Here is a 27,237-nt window from a genome sequence, read left to right as displayed (position 1 = left end):
TCAAATGTCAGCTCCAGGAGGACAGGGACCAGGTCTAGCCTGTTCACTACTGGGTCCCTGGCACCTATCACAGTGCCTGGGACATGGGTGATGCTCAGTGCATACTGGTGGGTGAAGGAATAAATGCTGCCATCAGATTTTGGTGGATGGAGGCTTCCAGCAGATGCCTGTGGATACCGTCTCCCTCCTCTGCTCTGCATTCTGCACATTTGAGGAGCTCTACCTGAAACAGGATGGATTTTTCCCAGTGTCACCAGGTGGCCTACAGTATGCTATGAGAACAGCATAAAGTCTGTCTCCCTGTTTTTGGCCCTTCAATGTGGAGCCCAGGATTCCACAGGCTCTGAATGGTGCCTCCTGGACCGGTGGCCACTGGGTGGACAGCGTCAGGTTGGCTGGCCACGTAACACCCGGGGAGACAACATATTTCCCATGGCTATGTTACAGCCCTTGGCCCTGCCCTTCCAGGCAGGGAGTGCCCAGCCTGTGACTCATCCCTTTCTCCCAGGGACAGCGTCCTTGACCTGCTTCTCCAGAACGTGTGCTCCTCACCGGGACTCTGTTCTCTTTCCTTTACAGCCCTCCCCCCAGGGCTCTGTTTCTGACCCCCCTAACACTGGAGCATGTGAGGTCCTGAGTCTCGCAGAAGACTCATCTTCCTTCTTTCTTCTATTTGCCACAGTCTGTGCTGTCTTTGATCTTGTCCTGGGCTTAGAATGAGCAGTGTCTTAGAATGCTTATTTCCTCCATTCATACTAGATTGTAGGGCTTGTTCGTTTCCATGAGCAATTAAACCGAGGGCAGGGGGTGTGTCTGGTTCACCCATGACCCCAGCAATAGCACAATGCCTGTTCATTACAGGGGCTCCAATATCTGTTGAGTGAATGAACATGTTATTTTTAACAATGCTTCATCTTCTCTGAGAAGCCAAAACATAGAGTGGCCTGATTTGGCAGGTCTTCTCTTTGGACCTAGGAGTCTGTGGGCGGCACAAATGGTTAAGCGCTGAACTACTAAGAGATTGGTGTCTCGAACCCACCTAGAGGCACCTGGGAAGAAATGCCTGGCAATCTGCTTTTGAGATACCATAGCCTTGAAAACCTCATAGAGCACAGTTCTACACTGCACACTTGGGGTCGCATGAGTTGGAATCAACTGACGGTAACTGTTTTTTTGGGGGTCTGTTTGGACCCAGCGGCCAGCTTGCATTTGCTGCTCTTCTCAGGCAGGAAACACACCTAAGCACACCCCTCGCTGGTGCCCGCAATGTCGTCTTGGAGAGGAATGGAACCCCAGGAGGGATTATGACCCTCTGTGGCTGTGGGTTGACGCACGTGAAGCACCTGCTTCCGTTCTGCACACGCCGTGTGTGGACACTTAATGGAAGTTACAGTAGTAAGAATGGTGATGACGATGAGGAAGACGCATGTAAGGGTGGCGTGAGGGTGATGACCCCGCCTGGCTTACCACTCTGGCTCCTCCCCGCCCCCATCCCTAGGGAGCTTTGAGCCACTTCCTCCTCGCACTTTCACCTTGTCTCCTACCCAGGATCAGGAATAAAGGCTGGGCTAGTATCAGCAAATGACTGCCAAGGAGCACAGCCAGTGACAGCCCAGGTGGTGAATCACCAGCAAATGGGAAGAAAAATCTCCAAGGAAGAAAAGGTTTCACATTTGTGTTGTTTTAAACTGGTAAGTCCCTACAGTCAGGAAAAGTCTCTCACCTGTTTGTCTCCAGACTCCGGAAATGGATATTCTTGGGGATACTGGGGAGACAAAGAGGTCTAGAGAGAGTTTGTCAAATGGTTCCATGCTGTGTTGATACATGAGATGCTACTTTCCCCAATTATTTATCAGATAATAAAATCTTACAGATCAGATGAAATTATATAGAAACACCCATCTTCATCTAACTGTAGAATATTTTAAAATAAACTTAGCTTTATTATATCCAAAATCCAATTTTGAAAAGAAATCCAAACCAGATGTTAATATCTAGGGCATAGAGAAGATTCATTTAAAGCAACATTAAATTACAGGCAGTCCTCGGGTTACCACCGAGATCAGTTCCTGAGTGTGTTTTTAAGAATTTGTAGGTAAGTTGGAATAGGTGCATACAGTTCTTATTTAGCCTTGCTTTAGTGCAATACGAGCCCTGGTGGCATAGCGGTTAGGAGCTACGGCGGCTAACCAAAAGGTTGGCAGTTCGAATCTACCAGCCACTCCTTGGAAACCCTATGAGGCAGCTCTACTCTGTCCTATAGGGTCGCCGTGAGTTGGAATCCATCAGGGGCAACAGCTTTGGTTTTGGTTTAGTGCAAGAAAAGGCTCGAAGCTCTTTCAATGATTTAAAAGCTGAATATGCAGCTTGTTAAGGTGATTGTGATGAAGAATTTGTTGCGAGTTCCATCAAAGAATGTGTTGTTGGTTCCATCTTTTCAAAGTGAGGGCAAATTTACGTAACATGAAAGGGCAAGTACGTATTGTCCGTCAGTTGGGCGTTAGTAACCCAGGAACTGCCTGTACTAACATACAAAATGAGGGCTTCTAAAATTGTGATAAACATGTTTTTCTCCTACGTAGACAAAATGTTTTCCCTCTGATCTTTTACAACATGTATGTAAATTACTACATATTCCAAAAGTAGTGAAGTTGATGAGATAAAATAAATTAAGGTTAATGTGACTGTCATTATTTAGAAAAGGGTAAACCATTTAACACCAAAAAGAAAACCAAACCCTTCGCCGTTGAGTCGATTCTTATTTCCTGGTTTCCTAAAGATCTCAGTCCTAGAACTCTCATGAATGGAGGGGACAGGGCTTCCTGAGGACACATAAGGTTTTCATTGGCTGGTTTTCAAAAGTGGTTTGCCAGGCCATTCTTCCTAATCATCACGATAGCAATACACAAGCTTCCACTGACAGACGGATGGTAGCTGCACATGAGATACGTCGGCCAGGAACTGAACCTGGATCCCCTGATGGAAGCGGAGAATTCCACCCCTGAACCACACTGCCCTCAATGTAGCTTTAGAAGGACAGCATTAACTGGAGCCCTGGCTGCTTCTGAAGCCCTTGCTTTTGAAATCTGTCAGTTTCAGCTGATGCCAAGACTGACCCTCACTCATGTATAGAAACATGACAAGTGTTCCTTACTTAGACTGTTCTCTTCTAACAGGTCGATGTTTTACCAAACTATATTTTTAAACACTCATCCCATCTCCAGATGAATATAGACCTGATTTTATTATGTACGTAAGCAAATTAGGCCCAAATCACAGAAAACTGTACAGTTAAAGCAGAGTGTTATGTCTAATGTAGGGACATTGGTGGTTCAGTGGAAGAATTCTTGCCTCCCACGTGGGAGCCCTGGGTTCTATTCCCAACCAATGCACCTCATGCATGGCTACCACCATATATCAGTGGAGGCTTGCGTGTTGCTATGATGCTACACAGGTTTTAGTGCAGCTTCCAGACTAAGACAAAGAAGAAAGGCCTGGCGATGTACTTCTGAGATCAGACAATGAAAACCATATGGATCACAACAGTCTGATCCCCAATGCATCATGGGGACTGTGCAGGACCAGGCAGCGTTTCATCCCATTGTGCATGGGGTCGCCATGAGTCAGGGGCCAACTCCACGGCAGCTAACAACGACAATGCCTACTGTAACATTAAAAATGCTTGTGCCTTTTTGCTCTTCTGAGCTTCATAATTTTCAAAACTATTCAATAAATAACGCTTTAAATGAATAAAACATAAAGGAATGAAATCAAGAGAAGGAAGCATTGTTTTAAATAGCTCAAACTTGAAATCTGATTTGAGAAGGGGTGTTTTGCCTAATAGCTTAGTGACTCAGTGCCCTGCCAGGTGAGGAGGCTTCCAACCAGCATCCAAACAGACAGAAATAACCCTTCTCCTCCTAAACCAAAACGCAGTGGGGTCGAAGGCATAGTGAGGGTAATGACAAGCGCTTGGGGCAGTCTCTAAGTTTGGATGGGAGGGGCTGGGATTTGCACCCTCATCTGGCACCCTCTTGGCCTTGCCCCCCGGGGGGAAGTGCCCCCTCTATCCCCCCTCCTTACACCTCTGAGTCTCACAGAAACCCTATAGAACAGAGTAGAACTGCCCCACAGGGTTTCCAAGGCTGTAAATCTTTACAGAAGCAGACTAGCGTATCTTTCTCCCACGGAGCGCCTGGTGGGTTCGAACCACTGACTTTTTGGTTAGCAGCCAAGCTCTTAATCACTGTGCCACCAGGGTTCCTCTTCTCCTCCTACAGGAGAGGCACGAAGAGTAGATGAAACACCTAATGCTACAAATCCGCCAACAGTGAATGGTCTCCCAGGCGAGGGTGTGGGAAGCCCAGACCCACACTGCAGTGGTATTGTGGCCATCTGGAATGAGGGTGGTCTTGGAAGGAGCTCCCTGGCCCCTGGTAGGCCAGTTTAGGCATAAGTCTTTTCTGCCTCATCTCTCTCTTTTAGTGGTTCTCCTTCCCCTTTGCACTTCCTCCTTGCCCTGGGTCCATCCATCCTGCCACCCACAAACAAAATGTATGCAAGGCACCCCAGGCGGCTTGTGGGGACTCCAGGCAGGAGCCAAATAACAGACCCCAAGGCTGCGGAATTTCTGCCACGCACTGTGGGTCTGCTGCCACCCACAGACCCATTTTCTGGAAAAAGGAAAAGCAAAATCCAACAAAAAGAGCATTATACTCGGTTCCTTTTTAAACTCAACTGCTAGGGAATGGGGTTTACAGTAAACTTCCCCCACCCGCCCACCCCAGGCTAGAGCTGAAGGAGGGATGACCTCAGCCAAATCCGGGTAGTTACAGAATAAATGCAAAATAAATTCAAAACGCCCTGGCTCATGAGAGATAGTGTAACATCCAGTTGTTCTAAAAAAAACAACAAAAAACAGTTGCCATTCGATTCTGACTCACGGTGACCCCATGTGTGTCAGAGTAGAACTGTACTCCATAGGGTTTTCAATGGCTGATTTTTTGGAAGTAGATCACCAGGCCTTTCTTCCAAGACACCTCTGTGTGGACTCGAACCTCCAACCTTTCAGTTAGCAGCAGTTAACTGTTTGCACCACCCAGGAACTCCTCTAGGTGCTCTAGGCAAATGTAAAAAGAGCCAAGATGGGCTTTTTTCAGCAGCTGGGCAGTGCCTGGCTGCTGAGTGTCCCAAAAATTACCCTTAAAGGTTTCCCCAGGCCCAAGCAAGCTACTTACATAGCAAAAGTATCCAAACATTCAAGTCAAAATCAAGGTTTTTGTTTTTTTGCTAGGATTGTCTTCCAGGACTACGTGTCTGCACTCTCTTGGGGAACCCCCAGGAATTAATACATGGGAAGGGGACAGTATATGGCAGCTCTGAAATCCATTTCTTTATGTCACATCTTATATTCTTACTTATCACCCATCTGTCAGTTGGTCGTACTATGATGGCTTGCAGGACCCTGTGATGCCAGAAGCAATGCCATTGATATTTCGAATACCAGCAGGGACACCCATGGTGGACAGGTTTCAGTGGAGTTGCCAGACTAAGACTAGGAAGAAAGGCCTGGTGATCTACTGAAAATTAGCCAGTGAAAACTTTATGGATTGCAACAGAACACTGTCCGGCTCTGTTGCTTTAGACAAGTGGTCAGGAAAATCAGCAGCACCTAGAGGAGGACATCATGTTTGGTGAGGCTGAGGGCCAACAAGGGTGACGGAAACCCTCCGTACAATTCATTGACACAATAGTCACAATGATAGACTCGAGCAAGCCTATGATGGTGAGGATGGTGCATAACAGGGCAACATTGTGTTCTATTGTGTTTAAAGGTCGCCATGAGTCACAGTCAACCACACGCTGGCTATCTGTCTGTATTCTTACATTTCTTAAGTGCCTCTCTCTTGGGCACAGAGCACGTTCCATCAAACGTTGGAATGGAATGGAAGGAGAGGGCAGTGAGTCTTCATGGGACCCCATTCCATCATCCGTGTCACCTGATGAAGTCTCTCTGTGCTCCAAACTGTCTCCCTCAAGGGGGGTTCAGTGTCTCTCACTGTGCCCTGCAGGGACCAGGAAAATGGTCCAGGATGGGTGTGTCTGACCTGGAGATCGAATCCAAAGCTAGACAATCATTTTTCTCAAAAGCCTGACATCAGAGGGGAACAGCTACCTAGGAGGAGAGGTGGGGTGAGGGGGGGGATTGAAACCAGGTTTGCAAAGTTTCATTTTCACAAATCCAAATGTCTTTCTTGAAAGTGATTGTAGACAGGGGCCAAGGGGGAAAGGGCAGGGAGGCAAAGGGGGGAGTGAGGAGACCCCCTTCCCTTCTGTGGAACTGGGGGCCTGTGGGGTTCAGCCACACTGCACGTGGGGGTGGGGTTCAGGGGAGCTGTGCCCTGTTTTATGTGAATGTGTTTTTACACATTGACTTACATTATTTGCATCCAGAATCCTTGATGGCCCCAAATGTGGCTCCACCCCAAAGACTTGGATCAGCCTCGGGACCAACCCTGTTAGCAGGCCTAGGGGTCCCCTCCCGCCCCTCAAGGGGCAAGGCAACTGGTGCCTAAGGCATCCTTTGAGGACAAACCTATTTTCTAAACAAAGGGTATTGTACTCTCAATAAGGAAAAACTACAGGCCAGCCACAGCTCCTCCCCCATTTACCTGCCAGACCCTGGAAAGCAGGTATTGAGGACTGCGGAGAGACGGGGGAGTGGAGGGTGAGGCCTGGCATTCCATCAGCTTCCTGTCTCCTTCAAGCCGCTGAGCTGGCCTTTACTTAAAAATTTGGTATTTTGTTCATCACAAACAGCTTGCACTTTGATTTTTTAAAACGTTGCATTAAAATATTATTTGATTACTGAGTTTTTTGGTGTCCCCCTTCACCCTTAAATTTTGTGCCCACTGCGTCACCCTAGTCCCCTCCTGCGCCTCACCTGCCAGTCTTGGGTCTCTGATTTCACACCTGCAGCCTGGGGTAGGCTGGGGAGGAACTCTGATGAAATGACAGCGCCCTGCGGGGACGCATGGGTTGCACAATCCCTGCGTGTGCCTGAGCTGGTGACTGGCCTAGCCCAGCATCTGAATATCGGTCTGTGCGTTTCCCGGACCCGAGGGGCTCCCTCAGGTCGTAGACGGCGCTAATATGTGTGGTAGGAAAGCCAGGATTTACCCCAGCGCCCCTTGCTCAGGCTTGCATCCACATACAGCAGGAGTTGCATCAAAATACACATGGGCTATAAATAGCTCCGTACATTTCTTCCAGGCACTAGAGCGACAAGAAGGTGCCACCGTGCAAGTGCTCACTTGAAAAGGCATAAAAACAACTTCCATCAGCGCTGGAGGACGCCTGGCGCAGAGGAACAGCCTAGCCTACGCTGCGCGCCCACTTCCCACATCGCGGTCCCGCCCGCGGCCGCCACTGCCTCCCGGACCCCAATATGCGCGGGGGCGCGCGGGGGCGGGCCGCCCGCACCCACCACGTGGGCGGTGGGGCGCTGACTCACCGCCCTGCCGACCGCGCCTTAAAAGGGCAATGGCTTCCTGTGGCTGCGGTCTCCCGGAGGCGTGGCCAGGTGGGCGGGAGCCCCGCCCCCTCCAATTGTACTTCAACAGTCTAACGCAGGTCTGGCTGGGTCCGGAGTTGTTTCCTGTCAACGCTAGTGGGGAGGGAAGTCATCACACAGGGGCACGTTTCCCACCTCTAAGTGGGAAACAAAAATCCAAACCACTTGGCCTTCAGGTGGATTGTGACTCATAGCAACCCCATGTGTGCAGGCAGAGAACTGTGCTCTAGAGGGTTTTCATGGCAGTGACCTTCTGGAAGTAGATTGCCAGGCCTTTCTTCCTAGGCACCTCTGGGTGAATTCTAACAGCCAACCTTTTGGGTAGTAGCCAAGCTTTTAATGGTTTGTGCCACCCAGAGTCTCCACTCTCACCCAGGAGGAAACTCTTACCTTCTCAGTCCCCTGTGCACCTCCCCTTCTTTCCCAACAGACAGCCTCTTTGGCTTCTATTCTGCTTCTTCCGCACTCAGAAGAGAAGGCCCCATTCCTCTCCAAGGCGGGCCTCTACTCTCCATCCTACAGGCTTGGGGTTTCTCCACCTTGTTGGTCTCTTCCTTTCCATCTCCCTGACCCTTCCTTACCCTGTGGCCTCCTCTGCCTTCTCTGGCACAATGTTTTCAGCCAGCAAATATGCTCAAGCACCTCCTAGCCTCTCTGCCCCTCATCTTATGGAAAAAGTCACCCCTCAAATTATCGTTGTCCCCCGTTTGCCTTTCCTTCACCAGTAAACTTTTCCAAAGTAAAGTCTAAAGGTGCTAACCCACCGGTGTCCACCTTGGTGCTCTTTTTAAAACAAGGTGATTTTTATTTTGCTATAAATTTAAAGAAAAGTTGTAAGAATATTACAAACAGCTCCCACAAGCCCTTTGCCCAGACTCTTTGCTTGTTATCATTTTGCCCTGCTTGCTTTATTGTTCTCTCTCGAAATACATACACTGTATTTTTTCCAAATTACTTGTAAGTTGTAGACATCACATCCCCTTGTCCCTAAATGCTTGGATACATCTTTACTAAGGACAAGGACATTCACTTACATAACCAAGGCACAGTTGTCAAAGAAAGACTCTTTTTAGGTTCCCCGGTGGCCTCTGAGTAGCCCAATCCAATGGTGGTGGTCAGGGCTCCTTCCAATTGACCTTTCTGCCCTTAGTCACTCTCCTTCTTTCCTGGGCTCCTCTGCCACCTGTCCCTCAGAGGCTGGGGTCTCTAGGGTCTTGCTTTTTGTGTCCTCATTTTCCATCCTCTCCCTGAAGGAAGCCATGGCACCAGGAAATCAGTTGTCACCCATACCCAAAGAGCCTCCAAATCTTCAGCCTGGGCCCTCTTCTAAACCTGAATTGAAATTCAATTTACGTGAACTGAAGTTGAATTTGAGCACTTTGAATTTCCACCACTTTCCAGGACTCTCTGCCTGAATTCCTCACAGCTCTTCCACTCATCATTGTAAACTGGTCATGTCAAAGAGCTGAAGTCACTGTCACCCCACCCCACCCCACCCCGCTTCTCTTACGTTCCCTCTCCATACTGCTCTCAAAGCTGGAAGCCTCATCTTTGAATTCTGCCCCCTCCAGACTCTTATCTAGTTCTTAGTCACCATGACCTGTCATCCTTCCTGTCTCTAATCTCTCTCCTTTATTCCCGGAAACTCCACTGGATTCAGACTGCTATCCCCCGCTTGCTTCTCAGGGCCCTTGTAGCTAGCCTTCCTGCTATGGGCCCTGCCTTTCCAACTCTACCCTGAGAGGAGAGTTGTCTTTTGCTCCAATCACTTTCCCCTCTCGATTGGAGTAACCTATGAGGTTCTTACACTGGGGTCCAGAGCGGATTCTTGGGTCCCTGAAAGTGTGTTCGAATATGGGGAGAGGGGCTGGGGGAGGGTTTTCTGGGAAGGGTTTATACCCTTCATTAAATATCTAAAAGAATTTGTGACCTCTTCCCCCAAAGAAAAGATAAGAAGCAATTGGCCTGGGTGATAAAGTTCAAATTCCTCATGAGATCCGAGACCATTTGCTCTTGGCTCCATCCGGCTTTCCCGGACAGGTTCTGATACTTCCATGGAGGTCTGAACACCTGCCGAAGGTTTCCTAAGCTTGCTGGTCATGAGAATGACCAGAGGCACTAGGTCAAAAATCAGATTCTTGGCCCCTCCCCTGTGGAGTCCACTTCAGAAGGCCTGGGAGGGGGTGGTGGGAGCCCCAGGAATTTCTGTTTTTAACAGAAAGGCATTTTTATGGAGAAACAGTGTCTGGAATAAGCTGAGGACTTTCATGCCTCCAGACTTTGACATACATGTTGCTTGTTCTTTCTGGAATTTTCATCCACCCCACCCTTTTGTTGATAAATTCCTACGTATCCTTTAGTGTCCAATTCTAAATCAACACCTTGGGGGAAGCCTTCTGGGAAAATGCTTGTATTAAGGAGGTGAAGGCTAAACTGCTGTAACAAAGTTGTTGTTGTTCTTGAGTGCCCTATTCCAACTCATAGTGACCCCGTGTGACAGAGTAGAACTACTGCATAGGGTCTCCTAGGCTGTAATCTTTACGACAATGTTCCGCTGCTATTCATAAGGTTTTCGCTGGCCAATTTTTTCAGATATAAACTGCCAGGTTTGTATTGTGCAAATCTAATGCAAAACACCTCTTTGTTGTTGTTGTTGCTGTTAGATGCTGTCTAGTCAGTTCCATCTCATAACGACCCCTATGTATAACAGAACAAAACACTGCCCGGTCCTGCTCCATCCTCACAATCATTGTTATAGTTGAACCCATTGTTGTAGCCACTGTGTCAATCCACCTCGTTGAGGGGCTTCCTCTTTTTCGCTGACCCTCTACTTTACCAAGCATGGTGTCCTTCTCCAGGGACTGGTCCCTTCTGATAACATGTCCAAAGTATGTGAGACATAGTCTCACCATCCTTGCTTCTAAGGAACATTCTGATTATACTTCTTCCAAAACAGATTTGTTCGTTCTTTTGACAGTCCATGGTATATTCAGTATTCTTCACCAACACCACAATTCAAAGGCATCAATTCTTTGGTCTTTTCCTTATTCATCCTCCAGCTCTCGCATGCATATGAGGTGATTGAAAACACCATGGCTTGAGTCAGGCGCACCTTAGTCTTCAGGGTGACATCTTTGTTTTTCAAATCTTTAAAATGTCTTTTGCAGCCCATTTGCCCAGTGCAACGCATCTTTTGATTTCTTGACTGCTGCTTCCATGGGTGTTGATTGTGGATGCAAATAAATGAAATCTTCAACAACTTTAATCTTTTCCCCATTTATCATGATGTTGCTTATTGGTCCAGTTGTGAGGATTTTTATTTTCTTTATGTTGAGGTGTAATCCATACTGAAAGCCATAGTCTTTGATTTTCCTCAGTAAGTGCTTCAAATCCTATTCACTTTCGGCATGCATGGTTCTGTCATCTGTATAATGCAGGTTGTTAATGAGTCTTCTTCAATACTGAAGCCCTATTCTTTGTCGTATATAGTCCAGCTTCTCAGATTATTTGCTCAGCATGCAGATTGAATAAGTATGGTGAAAGGATGCAACCCTGACGCATATCTTTCCCGACTTTAAATCACACAGCAACCCCCTTGTCCTGTTTGAATGACTGCCTCTTGATCTATGTACAGGTTCCTCATAAGCACAATTAAGTGTTCTGGAATTCCCAATCCTTGCAATGTTATCTGTAATTTATTATTATCCACACAGTTGAATCCATTTGTGTGGTCAATAAAACACAAGTAAACATCTTTCTGGTATTCTCTACTTTCAGCCAGGATCCATCTGACATCAGCAATGATATCCCGGGATTCCAAATCCTCTTCTGAATCTGCTTGAATTTCTGACAGTTCCCTGTTGATATACTGCTGCGGCCACTTTTGAATGATCTTCAGCAAAATTTTATTTGTGTGTGATGTTAATGATATTGTTTAATAATTTCCATGTTCTCTTGTATCACCTTTCTTGGTAACAGGCATAAATATGGATCTCTTGCAGTTGGTTGGCCAGGTAGCTGTCTTCCAAACTTCTTGGCATAGACGAGTGAGCAATTTTAGCACTGCATCTTTTTGTGGAAACGTCTCAATTGGTATTCTGTCAATTGCTGGAGCCTTGTTTTTTGCCAGTGTCTTCAGTGTAGCTTGAACTTCTTCCTTTAGTACCATCAGTTCCTGATCATATGCTGGCTCCTGAAATGGTTGATCTTCGGCCAATTCTTTTTGGTATAGTGACTCTGTGTATTTCTTCCATCTTCTTTTGATGTTTCCTGTGTCATTTAATATTTTCCCCGTAGAATCCTTCAATATTGCAACTCGAGGCTTTTTTTTTAGTTCTTTCAGTTTGAGAAATGCCGATCGTGTTCTTCCCTTTTGTTTTTCTATCTCCAGGTCTTTGTACATGTAGTTATAATACTCTACTTTGTCTTCTGGAGCTGCACTTTGAAATCTTCTGTTCAGCTCTTTTACTTCATCATTTCTTCCTTTCAGTTTAGCTGTTTGACGTTCAAGAGCAAAGTTTCAGAGTCTCTTCTGACATCCATTTTGGTCTTTTCTTTTTTTCTTATCTTTTTAATGACAATTAAATTAAAGATGTCACTTTGAGAACTAAAGCATGCCTGACCAAAGCCATGATATTTTCAATCACCTCATATGCATGGGAAAGTTGGGCAATGAATAAGGAAGACCGATGAATTGATGCTCTTGAATTATGGTGTTGGCAAAGAATATTGAAAATACTGTGGACTGCCAGCAGAATGAACAAGTCTGTCTTGGAAAAAATACAGCTATAGTGCTCCATGGAAGAGAGGATGGTGGGACTTCATCTCACATACTTTGGATATGTTATCGCGAGGAACCAGTCCCTGGAGAAGGACATCATGCTTGGTAAAGTAGAGGGTAAGCAAAAAAGAGGAAGACCCTTGATGAGATGGATTGAAAAGGTGGCTGCAACAATGGACTCAAACATAACAATGATTGTGAGGATGACACAGGATAGGGCAGTGTTTCATTGTTATACATAGAGTCGCTATGAGTATGAACCAACTCTATGGCACCTAACAACAACAGTCTTTAAGAAATCAAACAATGTATTGCATCGGGCAAATCTTTGGCAAAAGATCTCTTTAAAATCTTAAAAAAATAAAGATGTCACTTTGACGACTAAGATGCTCCTGACTCAAGCAATTGTCTCATATGCATACAAAAACTGGGCAATGAAAAAAGAAGAATTGAAGCATTTAAAACTACAGTGTTGGTGAAGAATATTGAATAAACTATGGAATGCAAGAAGAACGAACAAATCTGTCTTCCAGGAAGAACAGTCAGAAGGCTCCTTAGAAGCAAAGATGGCGGTACTTCATCTCACTTACTTTGAACATGTTATCAGGAAGGACCAAGCCCTGGAGAAGGACATCATGCTCGGTAAAGTAGATCATCATTGAAAAAGAGGAAGACCCTTAATGAGATGGATTGACACAGTGTGTGCAACAATGGGCTCAAGAATAACAATGATTATGAGAATGGTGAAGGACCAGATAGCGTTTTGTTCTGTTATGCATAGGGTTGCTATGAGTTGGAGTCGTCTAGACTCCATGGCACCTAAGAACAGCAACAGCAATCTTTTTTTTTTTTTAATCTCCCATTTGATAGTTTGTACGTAAAGTGTTCTGCAACACTAATTTCATTCCACACAATGTGTCAGCACTCTCCCTATTTCCACCCTGGATTCCCTGTTTCCTTTTGTCATGATTTTTGATCCCTTCCTGCCTTTTCATCTTTGCTTTTGGGCAAATGTTGCCCTTTTCATCTTGTATAATTGGTTGTTCTAAGAAGCATGTTCCTCTTGGGTGTTACTGTATTTTATGGGCCTGTCTATGGTTTTTGGCTAAAAGGTGGTCTCCAGGAGTGGCTTCATTTCCAGTTCAGAAAGGTGTCTTAGGGCCATAATCTCAGGGGTTCCTTCAGTCTCTGTCAGACCAGTAAGTCTGGACTTTTTTGTGAATTTGATTTTTTGTTCTACATTTTTTCTCCCACTCTGTCCGGGACCCTCTGTTGTGATCCCAGTGAGAGTGGTTGGTGTGGTAGCTGGGCACCATCTCGTTCTTCTGGTCTCAGGGTCGTGTAGGCTGTGGTTCATGTGATCCCCCTTGAATCTTTGGTTTTCTTCACTCTCCTTTGTTCCAGATGGTAAGAGACCAACAGATGTATCTTAGATGCTGCTGTAAAGCTTTTAAGACTCTGGATGCTACTCAACAAAGTAGTATGCTGAACTTTGTCTTTATAGACTGTATTGTGCCAATTAACGTAGATGTCCCCCAAGTCTATGGTCCTTTGCCTTGGAGTCTAGGAACTTTGTCCCACCAGCTGTTTGGTTATGTCTAAGAAGTTGCCCTGACTGTGGCCCTTGTGTGCTCTATGGTCTGTGTTAATACATAAGCAGCACCTACAGTTATGTATGTAGAAATATCCACCACCAAACTTATATCTGTAGGTGGGTGTGTTCCCATACACTCTTCTACACCTCTTGGCAAACCTATCTACCTATGTATCCATTCATAAATTAGTGTTTGTTAATGCTATTGTTGCAGGATTGTCCCTGCTGTGGTAATTACCATTGCTGCCCTTTGTTCTTTTGTTCTTTTCAGTGTCCTCCTATGCCTTGGTCATGTTCGGCTGACTTTCCCGATATTGTGTATTGCCTTTCCCTTCACCAGAATTAACATGTGTCTACTATCCGTCCCTTCCCCTCCCATCCCTGGCAACCATCAAAGAATGTTTTTATTTGTTTGTTTTTGTTTTTCTATGTGTAAATCTTTTCTTGTTTCTTTATAATAGTGGTCTCATGCAATATTTGTCCTTTTGTGATTAACTTATTTCACTTGGCATAATGTCCTCCAAATTCATCCATGGTTGCAGTTTTGTCACTATTCTTTATCATTGCATAGTATTTCATTGTGTGTATGTACCACAGTTTGTTAATCCATTCATCTGTTGATGGGCACTTAGGTTGTTTCCATCTTTTTTCTATTATGAATAATGCTGCAGTGGACATGGGTGTGCATATGTCTATTCATGTCACAACTCTTATTTCTTTAGGATATATACCTAGGAGTGGGATTGCTGGGTCATATGGTATTTCTATTTCTAGGTCTTTAAGGAAGTGCCATACTGCTGTTTTCCATAGTGGTTGTACCATTTCACATTCCCACCAGCAGTGTACAAGAGTTCCAATCTCTCCACAACCTCTCCAACATTTGTTATTTTCTGGTTTTTTGATTAGTGCTAGTAATGTCGGGGTGAGATGGTATCTCATTGTAGTTTTCATTTGCATTTCTCTGATGGATAATTATCAGAAGCGTTTCCTCATGTGTTTGTCAGCTGTCAGAATATCCTCTTTGGTGAAGTGTCTGTTCATATCTGTCTTAGTCATCTAGTGCTGCTATAACGGAAATACCACAAGTGGATGGCTTTAACGAAGAAATTTATTCTCTCATAGTAAAGTAGGCTAAAAGTCCAAATTCAGGGTGCAGGCTCCAGGAGAAGGCTTTCTCTCTGTGTCAGCTCTGGAGGAGGGTCCTCATCTTCAGTCTTCCTTTGATCTGGGAGCATCTCCGCACAGGAACATCTCAGCACAAGAACCTGAGGTCCAAAGGATGTGCTCTATTCCCAGCTCTGCTTTCTTGGTGGTATGAGGTCCCCAACTTTCTGCTTACTTCCCTTTCCTTTTATCTCTTGAGAGATAAGAGGAGGTGCAGGCCACACTGCAGGGAAGCTGCCTTTACAATGGATCAGGGATGTGACCTGGTAAGGGTATTACAATCCCACCCTTATCTTCTTTAACTTAAATTACAATCACAAAGTAGAGGACAATCACAGAATACTGGGAATCATGGCCTAACCAAGTTGATACACACATTTTTGGGGGGACATAATTCAATCCATGATAATACCCTTTGCTCATTTTTTAATAAGATTGTTTGTGTTTTTGTTGTTGAGGTGTTGAAATTTTCTATAAATTTTAGAGATTAGACCCTTGTCGGATATGTTGTAGCCAAAATTTTTTTCCTGGTCCGTGAGTTCTCTTTTTAGTCTTTTGGAGAAGTCTTTTGATAAGCATAGCATCAAATTTTTAGGAGGTCCCATTTATCTAGTTCATCTTCTGCTGTTTGTGCATTTTTAGTTATGTTTGGTATTATATTTATGCCATATATTAGGGCCCTAGTGTTTGTTCCTATTTTTTTTTCCATGATCTTTATGGTTTTAGGTTTCGTGTATAGGTCTTTGATCCATTTTGAGTTAATTTTTGTGTATGGTGTGAGGTATGGATCCTGTTTCATTTTTTTTTTTACGAATGGACACCGGTTTCGCCAGCACGGTTTGTTAAAGAGACTGTCTTTTCTCCCTTGTAATGGGCTTTGACCCTTTGTCAAAGGTCAACTGTCCATAGGTGGATATATTTACATCTGGGTTCTCAGTTCTGTTCCATTGGTCTACGTGTCTGTCATTGTACCAGTACCAGGCTATTTTGACTACCATGGCTGTATAGTAGGTTCTGAGATCAGGTAGTGTGAGGTCTCCTACTTCATCCTTCTTCTTCAGTAATACTTTACTTATCTGGGGCCTCTTTCCTTTCCATATAAAGTTAATGATTAGTTTTTCCATCTCGTTAAAGAGTACTGTTGGAATGTGGATCAAGGTTACCTTATATCTGTAGATTACATTGGGTAAAATTGACCTTTTCACAATGTTGAGTCTTCCTATCCACGAGCATGATATGTTTTTCCATTTATGTATGTCACTTTTGGTTTCTTACAGTAGCATTTTGTAGTTTTCTTTGTATAGGTCTTTTACATTCCTGGTTAGATTTATTCCGAAGTATTTTATCTTTTGGAGAGCTATTGTTTTCATGATTTCCTTTTCAAAGTTCTCTTTGTTGGTGTAGAGGAATCCAACTGATTTTTGTATGTTGATCTTGTATCTGCTACTTTGCTAAATCCTTCTATTAGTTCCAGTAGCTTTCTTGTGGAATCTTGTGGAACGGTTTTCTATGTATGGGATCATATAATCTGCAAATAGGGATAGTTTTACTTCTTCCTTATCAATTTGGATGCTCTTTATTTCTTTTTCTTTCCTTGCTGCTCTAGCTAGGATTTCCAGCACAATGTCAAGTAAGAGTAGTGATAAAGGGCATCCTTGTCTGGTTCCCATTCTCAAGGGGAATGCTTTCAGTCTGTCTCCATTGAGAATAATGTTGGCTGTTGGTTTTGTATGAATGTCCTTTATTATGCTGAGGAATTACCCTTCTGTTCCTATTTTGCTGAGAGTTTATATCAGGAATGGGTGTTGGACTTTATCAAATGCCACTTCAGCAATAATTGAGGTGATCGTGTGATTATTTTTGTTTGTTTTATTTATGTGGTGGATTATGTTGGTTGATTTTTTAATGTAGAATCATCCTTGCATACCTGGTATGAATCCCACTTGGTCACGATGAATCATTTTTTTAATATGCTGTTGAATACTATTGGCTAGAATTTTGTTGAGCATTTTTGTATCTATATTCATGAGAGATATTAGTCTATAATGTTCTTTCTTTGTGGTATCTTTGCCTGGCTTTGGTATCAAGATTATATTGGCTTCATAGAATGAGTTTGGCAGTATTCCTTCCTTTTCTATGCTCTGAAATAGTTTGAGTAGTAGTGGTGTGCTCTTCTCTGAGTATTTGGTAGAATACTCCAATGAAGCTGTCCAGGCCAGGTTTTTTTTTTGTTGTTGTTGGGAGATTTTTTTTTACCTCTTCATTCTCTTCTTTTGTTATGGGTCTGTTCAGTTTTTCTACCTCGGTTTGTTTCTTTAGGTAGTAGTATTTGTCTAGAAATGTGTCCATTTCCTCTAGATTTTCAGATTTGCTGGAGTACAATTTTTTCCTAGTATTGTTATGATCTTTTTTATTTCAGTTGGTTCTGTTGTAATGTTGCCCATCTTATTTCTTGTTCAGGTAATTTGCTTCCTCCCCTGCTTCCCTTTTGTCAGTTTGGCAAATGGTTTGTTGGTTTTGTTGATCCTTTCAAAGAACCACCTTCTAGTCTTGTTGAGTCTATTGTTCTTCTGTTCTCTATTTCATTTATTTCTGCTCTAATTTTTATTATTTTCTTTCTTCTGATGATTGTGGCCTTCTTTTGCTGCCCTTTTTCTATTTGTTCAAGTTGTAGGATTAATATTTGAATTTTGGACCTTCTTTTTTGATGCATGTGTTTATTGCTATAAATTGAGTTTTAAGTGCTGGTTTTGCTGTGTCCCAAAGGTTTTGATAAGATGTGTTTTCATTCTCGTTCGATTCTAGGAATTCTTTTATTCTATCTTTGATTTCCTGTATACCCAGTGGTTTTTAAGCAAGACGTTATTTAGTTTCCATTTGTCTTAGTCATCTAGTGTTGCTATAACAGAAATACCACAAGGGGATAACTTTAACAAAGAGAAATTTATTCTCTCACAGTCCAGTAGGCTACAAGTCCAAATTCAGGGCACAAGCTCCAGGGGAATGCTTTCTCTCTGTGTCAGCTCTGGAGGAAGGTCCTTGTCCTCAGTCGTCCCTTGGTCTGGGAGCATCTCAGTGCAGGAACCTCAGGCCCAAAGGATGCACTCTGCTTCCAGTATTGCTTTCTTGGTGGTATGAGGTCCCCATGTCTCTCTGCTTGCTTCTATCTTTTATATCTCAAAAGAGATTGGCTTAAGACACTATTAGTTTTGTAGACCACATTAGTATAACTGCCACTAATCCATCTTACGATATCATAGGGATAGGATTTATAACACATAGGAAATCACATCAGAAGATAAAATTGTAGACAATCATACAAGGGAATCATGACCTAGCCAAGTTGACAGATATTTTTGGGGGACACAATTCAATTCATGACACCATGTATTTGATTTTTTTCCCTTGCTCTTCCTATTATTGATTTCTATTTTTATGGTGCTGCGATCAGAGAGAATGCTTTGTATTATTTCGATGTTTTGGATTTTATGGAGGGTTGCTTTGTTGCCTAAAATGTGGTCTGTTCTGGAGAATGTCCCATGTGCATTAGAAAAGAATGTATACTTTGCTGCTGTTGGGTGGAGTATTCTGTGTACATCTATGAGTTAAGTTGCTTGATTGTTGCATTTTGATCTCCTGTGTCTTTGCTGGGTTTCTTTCCAGATGCTCTGTCCTTCACCCAAAGTGGTGTGTTGAAGTCTCATACTATTATTTTGGAGCTGTCTATTTCTCTTTTCAATGCTGTTAGAGTTTGCTTTATGCATTTTGGAGCCCTGTCATTAAATGCGTATATATTTATTATGGTTATGTTCTCCTGGTGAATTGACCCTTTAATTATTATATTATTTCCTTCCTTATCTTTTATGGTGGATTTTGCCTTAAAGTCTATTTTATCAGAGATTGATATTACCGCTTCTGTTCTTTTTGGTTATTATTTGCTTGAGATATAATTTTTCTATTCCTTCAGTTTTAGTTTATGCCTTTGTGTGTAAAGTGCATATCTTACAGACAGCATATTGATGAGTAGTGTTTTTTTTTTCTTTTCTTTTTGTAATCCATTCTGCCACTCTCCATCCTTTTATTGGTGCCTTAAAGGCATTTACATTCAGTGTGATTATCAATAGGTATGAGTTTATTGCTGTCATTTTGTTGTACTTTTTTTTGTGGTATTGATGGTTTCTTTGTTCCACTTAATTTTCTGTGCTGAGTTCTTTCTGTTTGTGGATTTTCTTTTCTTTCATTGTTGTTGATTTTGTGTTTTTTTTTGTGTGTGTGTGTGTGTGTTTACTGAGTCTTTATGTTTTTCTTCTTTTTTTATTTTGATGAGTACATTTGTTAACTTTCTTTGTGGTTACCTTGAAACCTACCTTTATCTTCCTAAGTTTAAACCAGTCTTATTTCTTGATATTGCCTTGACTTCCTCTCCATATAAAAGTTCTGTAACTACACTGTTTATTTCCTCTTTTTTGTTTTGATGTAATCATCATTGATAGCTTGAAGTCTCTGTTTCCCTGTTTTCAGTCTTTTAGTTTTGTTTTATTTTCGAGAATTATATCTAGCTGATGCTGTCCTGTGTCCTAATCTCAGGCTATTGTCTGATGTTGTTGATTCTCTGTTCAAAGGACTCCCTTTAATATTTCTTGTAGTTTGGTCTGGTTTTTACAAATTCCCTTACTTTCTGTTTATCTGGAAATGTCCTAATTTTGTGATCATATTTGAGAGACAGTTTTGTTGGATATATAACTCTTGGTTGGCAATTTTTTCTTTGAAGGTTTTATGTATGCCATCTCATTGCTTTCTTGCTTGCATGGTTTCTGTGAGTAATCAGAGCTTTGTCTTGTTTCCCCTTTGTAGGCAACTTTTCATTTTTCCTGAGCTGATCTCAGGATTTTTCTTTGTCTTTGGTTTTGGCAAGTTTGATTATGATATGTCTTGGTGACTTCCCTTTAGGGTATACCCTGTATGGATTTTATTGAGCTTTTGGGCTGATATCTTCTCATCTTTCACGATATTAGGGAAGGTTTCTGCCAGCAAATCTTTGGTAGTTTTCTCTGTGTTTTCCATTGCTTCTCCCTGTTCTGGATCTCCGATCTCCTCTTGATAGTGTCCCACATAATTCTTAGGATTTCTTCATTCTTTTTTCTGATTTTTCTCAAACAAATTGGTGCCAAGGGATCTGTCTTCAAATTCACTGATTTTGTCTTCCATTGTTTCAATTCTGCTCCAATATCTTTCTATTGAGTTGTCTATTTCCGAAATTTTATTGTTAATCTTTTTGGTTTCTAGTTGCTGTGTTTGTATGGTTTCTACTTGTCTGTTTATTTTGTCATTTTGTTCTAGTATTGTTTTCCTGAGTTCTTCTATTGTTTTGCCTGTGTTTTTCTTGATTTTGTCTGTTTTCCTTGGTTTTGTCTGTGTTTTCCTTGATCTCTTGGACAGCTCTATATATTAGTCTTTTGAATTTCTTACCACGTAGTTCCATTGCCGTTTCTTCCTCCAGAAGGTTTTCTGGTTCTTCAATTTTTCACTTGCTGGAGCCATCTTCTCCTGCTTCTTTATGTGATTCTATATCATCTATTGTCTCCAAGGAATCAAGAAGTTATTTATTTATTGTCTGTTTGTTTGCTGTGTCCTGTATTTTTGTATTGTTTTGTTTTGATTTGATTTGATTTATCCAAGTAGGCAGTGTGTATACTACTCTGGTCTTTAATCTGGCTACATTAAAGCTCTTACCTCCTATCTCTGGGTAGGTGGGCCAGTAACTGTGTGTATGAGCATGGATCTCTGTTTACTGGGTCTTGTGGGGCTGCTGAGAATGTAGCTGGCATTTCTGGTGAGGTGATGTATCTGTCTGGCTGATTATCTGGCCATGGGTGCAGGGGGTGTTCTCCCTGGTCATTGGGTTGGGTGTTGTGTGTGTGTTCTGCTGATTGCTGGGTGGTCAGGATTAGGGTGCCCAGGTTGTCAGTTAGTTACCAGGTGGGTGGTGTGGAAACTCTCACTGTGGTCATGGGCAGGAAGGGCTGTGTGGTGGTGTTTGGAGCAGTTACAAGCCTCCTGTTGCAGGGATGGGGGCACTGCAGAGGGCAAGGCAGGGGGGATGTTGCCTGTTCTTAGGTGCCTGTTTGGAGGGCATGCCCCTGTCCGCTAGAGCACGTCATGGGGAGGTTGTGCAGCCAGTCCTTGGGCTCCCAGCGCAGGTGGCTGGAGGGAGTAAGAGGCATCACTGGTCTTTGGACCCCCAGTGGGGGCAGCTGGAGGGAATGGGAGGCTCCACCAGCCCTCAGAACCCCAGTGCAGATGGCTGGAAGGAGTAGGAGGTACTACTGGTCTTCAAGTCTCCGGCACAGGTGGTTGGAGGAAGTGGGAGTCACTGCCAGCACTGTAGGAGGCACTGCAGAACCATGAGACTCTGGTGTGGGTGGCTGAAGGGAATGGGAGGCACTGCTGGTGCTGTAGGAGGTGCTGCAGGCCAGTGGGCCCCTGGTATGGGTGTAGCTTAGGGGGTGGGGCAGTGGTGGGTGCTACAATTGCATATGAGGTGGGGGGATGAGAGAAAAGGGTGGGGGACCCTACAGACCTGTGGGCCTCTGGCACATTGGGCTGGAGTAGGCATGGTGGGTGGGGTGCATCCACTTAACTTCTGCTGGGTGGGAAGCACTCCTGCCTGGCTCTGGACATGACTGCAGAGTCACACCTGTTTGGCTGCACCAGGTGATGGGGTTTGGGCTGAGAATGCTGCTTGCTTTGTCTCAATATGGCCACATTATGCAGGTTCAGGTAGCAGGACACCAGTGATCCATAATTCTCCATGTCTACTGTTTTTATACTGTCTCTCCTTCCACTTGATTCTTGAACCTTGTCTTTGATGCTCAGGGTTCCAAAGTTGTCATCTATATTGAATTCACTTGTTTTCTTGGCTCTTTGTTGCAAGAGGGATGTTATGAAACACCTGACTACTCCACCATCTTGGACTGCCTCCCAACAACTATCTTTAAGGGACTAGTTGTCAGGTCTTTCTCTCATGGAGCCACTGGGTGGGTTCAAACTGCCAACCTTTTGGTTAACAGCTAAGTACTTAACCATTGCACCTGTCCACTGTATGGGAGAAGGGAAACAAATATTTATGGGGCATTTATTATGTGGTAGGCATTATGAGGGGCACTTTCCTCCACCATCCCTTTTAATCTTTACAAGTGTTTTATCAATGCCGAGACACAGCTAGGAAAGGGCAAAGCTGGAATTTAAACCTAGGCTTCACCATCAGCCTCCTCCCGTGCTACCTGGTACAGCTCTCACACCTGTAGTACCAAATAACGTTATTTTTTTCTTATATGTCTGCATTCCCCATTGAGAATGTACTCAATAAAAGCTATGCTAAGTGGTGGAATTAGAGTGGAGAGTGGGTCTTAGTTATCTAGTGCTGCTATAACAGAAATACCACAAGTGGATGGCTTCAACAAACAAGTTCATTCTCTCATAGTCTAGTAGGCTAGAAGTTCGAATTCAGGGTGCCAGCTCTAGGGGAAAGCTTTCTCTCTCTGTCAACTCTGGAAGAAGTTCCTTGCCATCAATCTTCCCCTGATTGAGCAGCTTTTCCATGCAGGAACCCCGGGTCCAAAGGGCACGCTCTGCTCCTAGCACTGCTTTCTTGGTAGTATGAGGTCCCCATGTCTCTCTGCTCATTTCTCTCTTTTCAATCTCAAAAAAGATCGGCTTAAGACAAACCTAATCTTATAGATTGAGTCCTGCCTCATTAACATAACTGCTGCTAATCCCATCTCATTAACATCATAGAGATGAATTTCCAAAACATAGGAAAATCACATCAGATGACAAAATGGTGGACAATCAAACAAAACTGGGAATCGTGGCCTAGCCAAGTTGACACATGTTTTGGGGGGACACAGTTCAATCTGTAACGGTGAGATTAGTAAATTAAAACCAAAAATCCATTGCTGTCGAGTCCGATTCATAGCAACCCTAAAGGACAGAGTAGAGCTGCCCCATAGGGTTTCCAAGGTTGTAATCTTTACAGAAGGTGATGGCCACATCTTTCTCCTGCATAGCGGCTGGTGGGTTCAAACCACCGACTTTTTGGTTAGCAGCTGAATGCTTTAATCAGTGCTCCACTAGGGCTGCAATGAATAAATTAGCACATGAAAGATGCGTAGTGTCACCTCATTGGGTCACCTCATTGGTCACTCTTGTTGATCACCCCTATGTCTGCTGAGCCATACGTAGCTCCCTGTCACTGCGAGTGGTCAGATCAAGTCTGATGTCCACCTCAGGGATGTTGTATGGGATTAGATGAACCCTAGGGCTCTTGCTATCCTAACTGTCTGTATTTTTTCTTCACCTCAATCAAATTTTCTTAATTAACAATAATTCAAATTTTCTTCACTCTTCCACTCAGCAAGCCTATGCTGTCCCAGATATTCTTCTTGGCACAGAAGACTTAGCCTTGAAATGCTAGATGAGATGCATAGATGCACAGGCCTCTGCTCTTGGGAACCTTCATTTCTGAAGGAAAAGGTGGGTACTAGTAAACACATCAACCAAGGGGGCAGTGGTGGTTCAATGGTAGAACTCTCACCTTCCATGCCAGAAAACTGACAGTTCAATTCCTAGCCAATGCACCTTGTGTGCAGCCACCACCCATCTGTCAGTAGAGACTTGTGTGTTGCTATGATGTTGAACAGGTTTCAGCAAAGCTTCCAGACTAAGATGGACTAGGAAGAAAGGCCTGGAGATCAGCTTCTGAAAAAAAAAGCCAGTGAAAACCCTGTGGATCACAATAGTCTGACTGGCAACTGATCATGGGGATGAATGGTGCAGGACCAGTTAGTGTTTCGTTCCATTGCACATGGGGTCACCATGAGTCAGAGCAACTAGATGGCAGCTAACAACAACAACAAACACATCAACAAGAAAATAAACAACAATAATAAAAACTCAGATGGAGATAAGCCTAGGAAGAAACAAAACAGGACAATACAAGAGCAGGGTGCCTGGGAGGTGACAATTAAGTGTAGACCTGAAATAGAGGAGGGGGCAGCCCTGGGGAGAGCTGCGGGAAGAGATTTCTGGGGGGAGGGAAGGAGCCCAGAATGGAAACAAGTCTTGAGTGTGTGAAGAACCTAAAAGAGGCCAGTATGGCCACAGCAGAGGGGTGAGAAGAGAGTAGGAGGAGAGTCAGGCCAGGGCCGCCAGGAAAAGGCTAGGATTTGTTCTAACGGGTTGGTAAAACCAGTTTCTGTCCAGATGACCCCGACTCATGGGTGTCAGAGTAGAACTGTGCTCCACAGGGTTTGCAGTGTCTGCTTTTTCAGAAGCAGACCACCAGGAGTTTCTTCTGAGGCGGCTCTGCATAGACTGGGATCTCCAGACTTTCAGTCAGCACCCGAATGTGTTAGCCATTTGTACCACTCAGGCACTAGGCACTAACGGGTGGTAAGTCATGCTAAGTTATGAGTGGGCAGTGGTGTAATTTTGTTTGAATTGTTAGACAATTATTCTAGCTGCTACGTAGAGGGTAATCTTGTAGAGTCAGGTGGAAGGAGGAAGCACATCACTGAAGAATTTTTGAATGGTCTACTTAAGAGCTGATGGAGGCTTTGACCAGGTGATAGATTGGAGGCGAGAGATTGCTAAGTGTCCACAGGCCTTCTGAGTGTGCTTCTGTCTAAATAGCTACCACCTCCTCTGGTATTAATACTAATGCATTACATCAACTTGAATAAAGGAATCAAAACCCAAGACCTTTTCCCCATGGAGGATCTGTTCAGCACCATTGCCCACCTCCCTGGCACTCTGAGGTTGTGCCTTCTCCTTGACTTTGCAACTCATTTTCAGGTCTGGGCTCATGGGTTTGGGCTGAATGAACCACTGGAGATATCATGAGCAGCGCCGCTGCCTCCAACAGACTCACAGTCAAGTTGAGGAGACAGTGAACAAATACTGACACAAATGAGCTGAAAAGACCCCATATTGGTGCTTGGAAGGAGGGCAGCAAGATGCCAGGAGAACACACGGAGGGGCTTTGAGGAAGCACTGCATGAACCAACAGCAGAAGGAAGGAAGGCACAGGGAGATAACAAGACGAAGGAAGCTGGGTCGGGGTGGAGAGCGTAGGGCCAGAGGAAATAACAGAAGGCTTTGGGGTAGCATGAGCAGGGGGCCTGCCAGGAACCTCTATTGAACAGATTGCAAGGGAGATAGGATGAGGATAAGTATGAGTGGGTCTGTTTATTTGTAGAGGGAAGAGGGGGATGTTCCTTTGTGATAGCTGGCTCATCTGTGAGAATGAGACAGCAGGTGAGATAATAGGTGAGCGCAGAAGGTTGATAAAGGAATTTGAAAAGAGTGTTTCCCAGATCGTCCTTGTTTGGGGAAGGCTATGGAGCCCTGGTGGAGCCCTTTTGGCTAGAGCTCAGCTGCAAACCAAAAGGTGGACAGTTTGAATTCACCAGCTGCTCCTTGGAAACCCTGTGGGGTAGTTCTACTCTGTCCTATAGGGTCGCTGTGAGTTGGAAATCACTCGACAGCAAAGGGCTTGGTTTTTTGGTATGTACCTGAAAGGAGTCCTTTGTCTTATAGTGTTCTTTGTATGAGTCTTTCACATCCTTGGTTAGATTTATTCCTAAGTATTTTGTTTTTTTAGGGGCTGTTATAAATGGCATTGTTTTCCTAATTTCCTTTTCATAGTTCTCTTTGTGTATAGGAATCCAACTGAGTTTTGTATGTTTTTCTTGTATCCTGCTAGTCTGCTGAATCTATTAGTTCCAGTAGTTTTCTCATGAAGTCTTTTGGGGTTTCTTTATATATAATCATATAATCGGCAAGTAGGGACAGTTTTAATTCTTCCTTACTAATTTGGATGCCCTTTGTTTCTTTTTCTTTCCTTATTGCTTTATCTAGGACTTCCAGCACAATGTTAAATAGGATTATAAAGGGCATCCTTGTCTTGTCTCTGTTCTCAAGAGGAATGTTTTCAGCCTCTCTCCATTAAGAATGATGCTGGCTGTTGGTTTTGTATTGATGCCCTTTATTATGTTGAGGAATTTCCCTTCTATACCTATAATACTGAGAGTTTTTTTTATCAGGAATTGGTGTTGGACTTTGTTGAACTCCTTTTCTGTGTGGATTGAGATGATCATGTGATTATTTTATTTTATTTATGTGGTGGATTATGTTGATTGATTTTCTAACATTGAACCATCCTTGCATACCTGGTATGAATCCTGCTTGGTCATGGTGTATTATTTTTTTTTATATGATGCTGAATTCTATTGGCTAGAATTTTGTTGAGAATTTTTGTATTTGTATTCATGAGAGTCAATTGGTCTGTAATTTTCTTTTTTTGTGGTGTCTTTGCCTGGTTTTGGTATCAGGGTATGCTGGCTTCATAGAATGAATTTGGAAGTATCCCTTCCTTTTCTATGTTCTGAAACAGTTTGAGTAGTACTGGTATGAGTTCTTCTCTGAATGTTTGGTAGAATTCTCCAGTGAAGCCACCTGGCCCAGGACTTTTTTGTTGTTGTTGTTAGGAGTTTTTTTTTTTTTTTTTACCTGAAAGGATTCCCTTCTTGCTGTTGTTGTTAGATTCTGCTGAGTTGGTTCTGACTCCTAGCAACCCCATGTACAACAGAACAAAATGTTGCCCAGCCCTTCACCATCCTCACACTAGTAGTTATGTTTGAGCCCATTGTTGCAGCTATTGTGTCAATTCATCTCATTGAGGGTCTTCTTCTTTTTAGCTGACCCTCTAGTTTACCAAGCATGATATCCTTCTCTGGGGAGTGGTTCCTCCTGCTGATATGTTGGAAGTGAGACCAAGTCTCATCATCCTTGCTTCTAAGGAGCACTCTGGCTGTACTTTTCCAAGACAGATTTATTCATTCTTCTGGCAGTCCATGGTATATTCAATATTCTTCACCAATATCATAATTCAAATGCATCAGTTCTTCTTTGGTCTGCTTTATTCATTTTTCAGCTTTCTCATGCATATGAGGTGACTGAAAAGGCCATCACTTGGGTCAGGCACACCTTAGTCTTCAAGGTGACATCTGTGATTTTTAACACTTTAAAGAGATCTTTTGCAGCAGATTTGCCTCATGCAATACA

This window comes from Loxodonta africana, chromosome 3, assembly GCF_030014295.1.
Source record: "Loxodonta africana isolate mLoxAfr1 chromosome 3, mLoxAfr1.hap2, whole genome shotgun sequence".
In the NCBI taxonomy this organism is placed as follows: Eukaryota; Metazoa; Chordata; class Mammalia; order Proboscidea; family Elephantidae; genus Loxodonta; species Loxodonta africana.
This window is presented reverse-complemented; position numbering follows the sequence as displayed.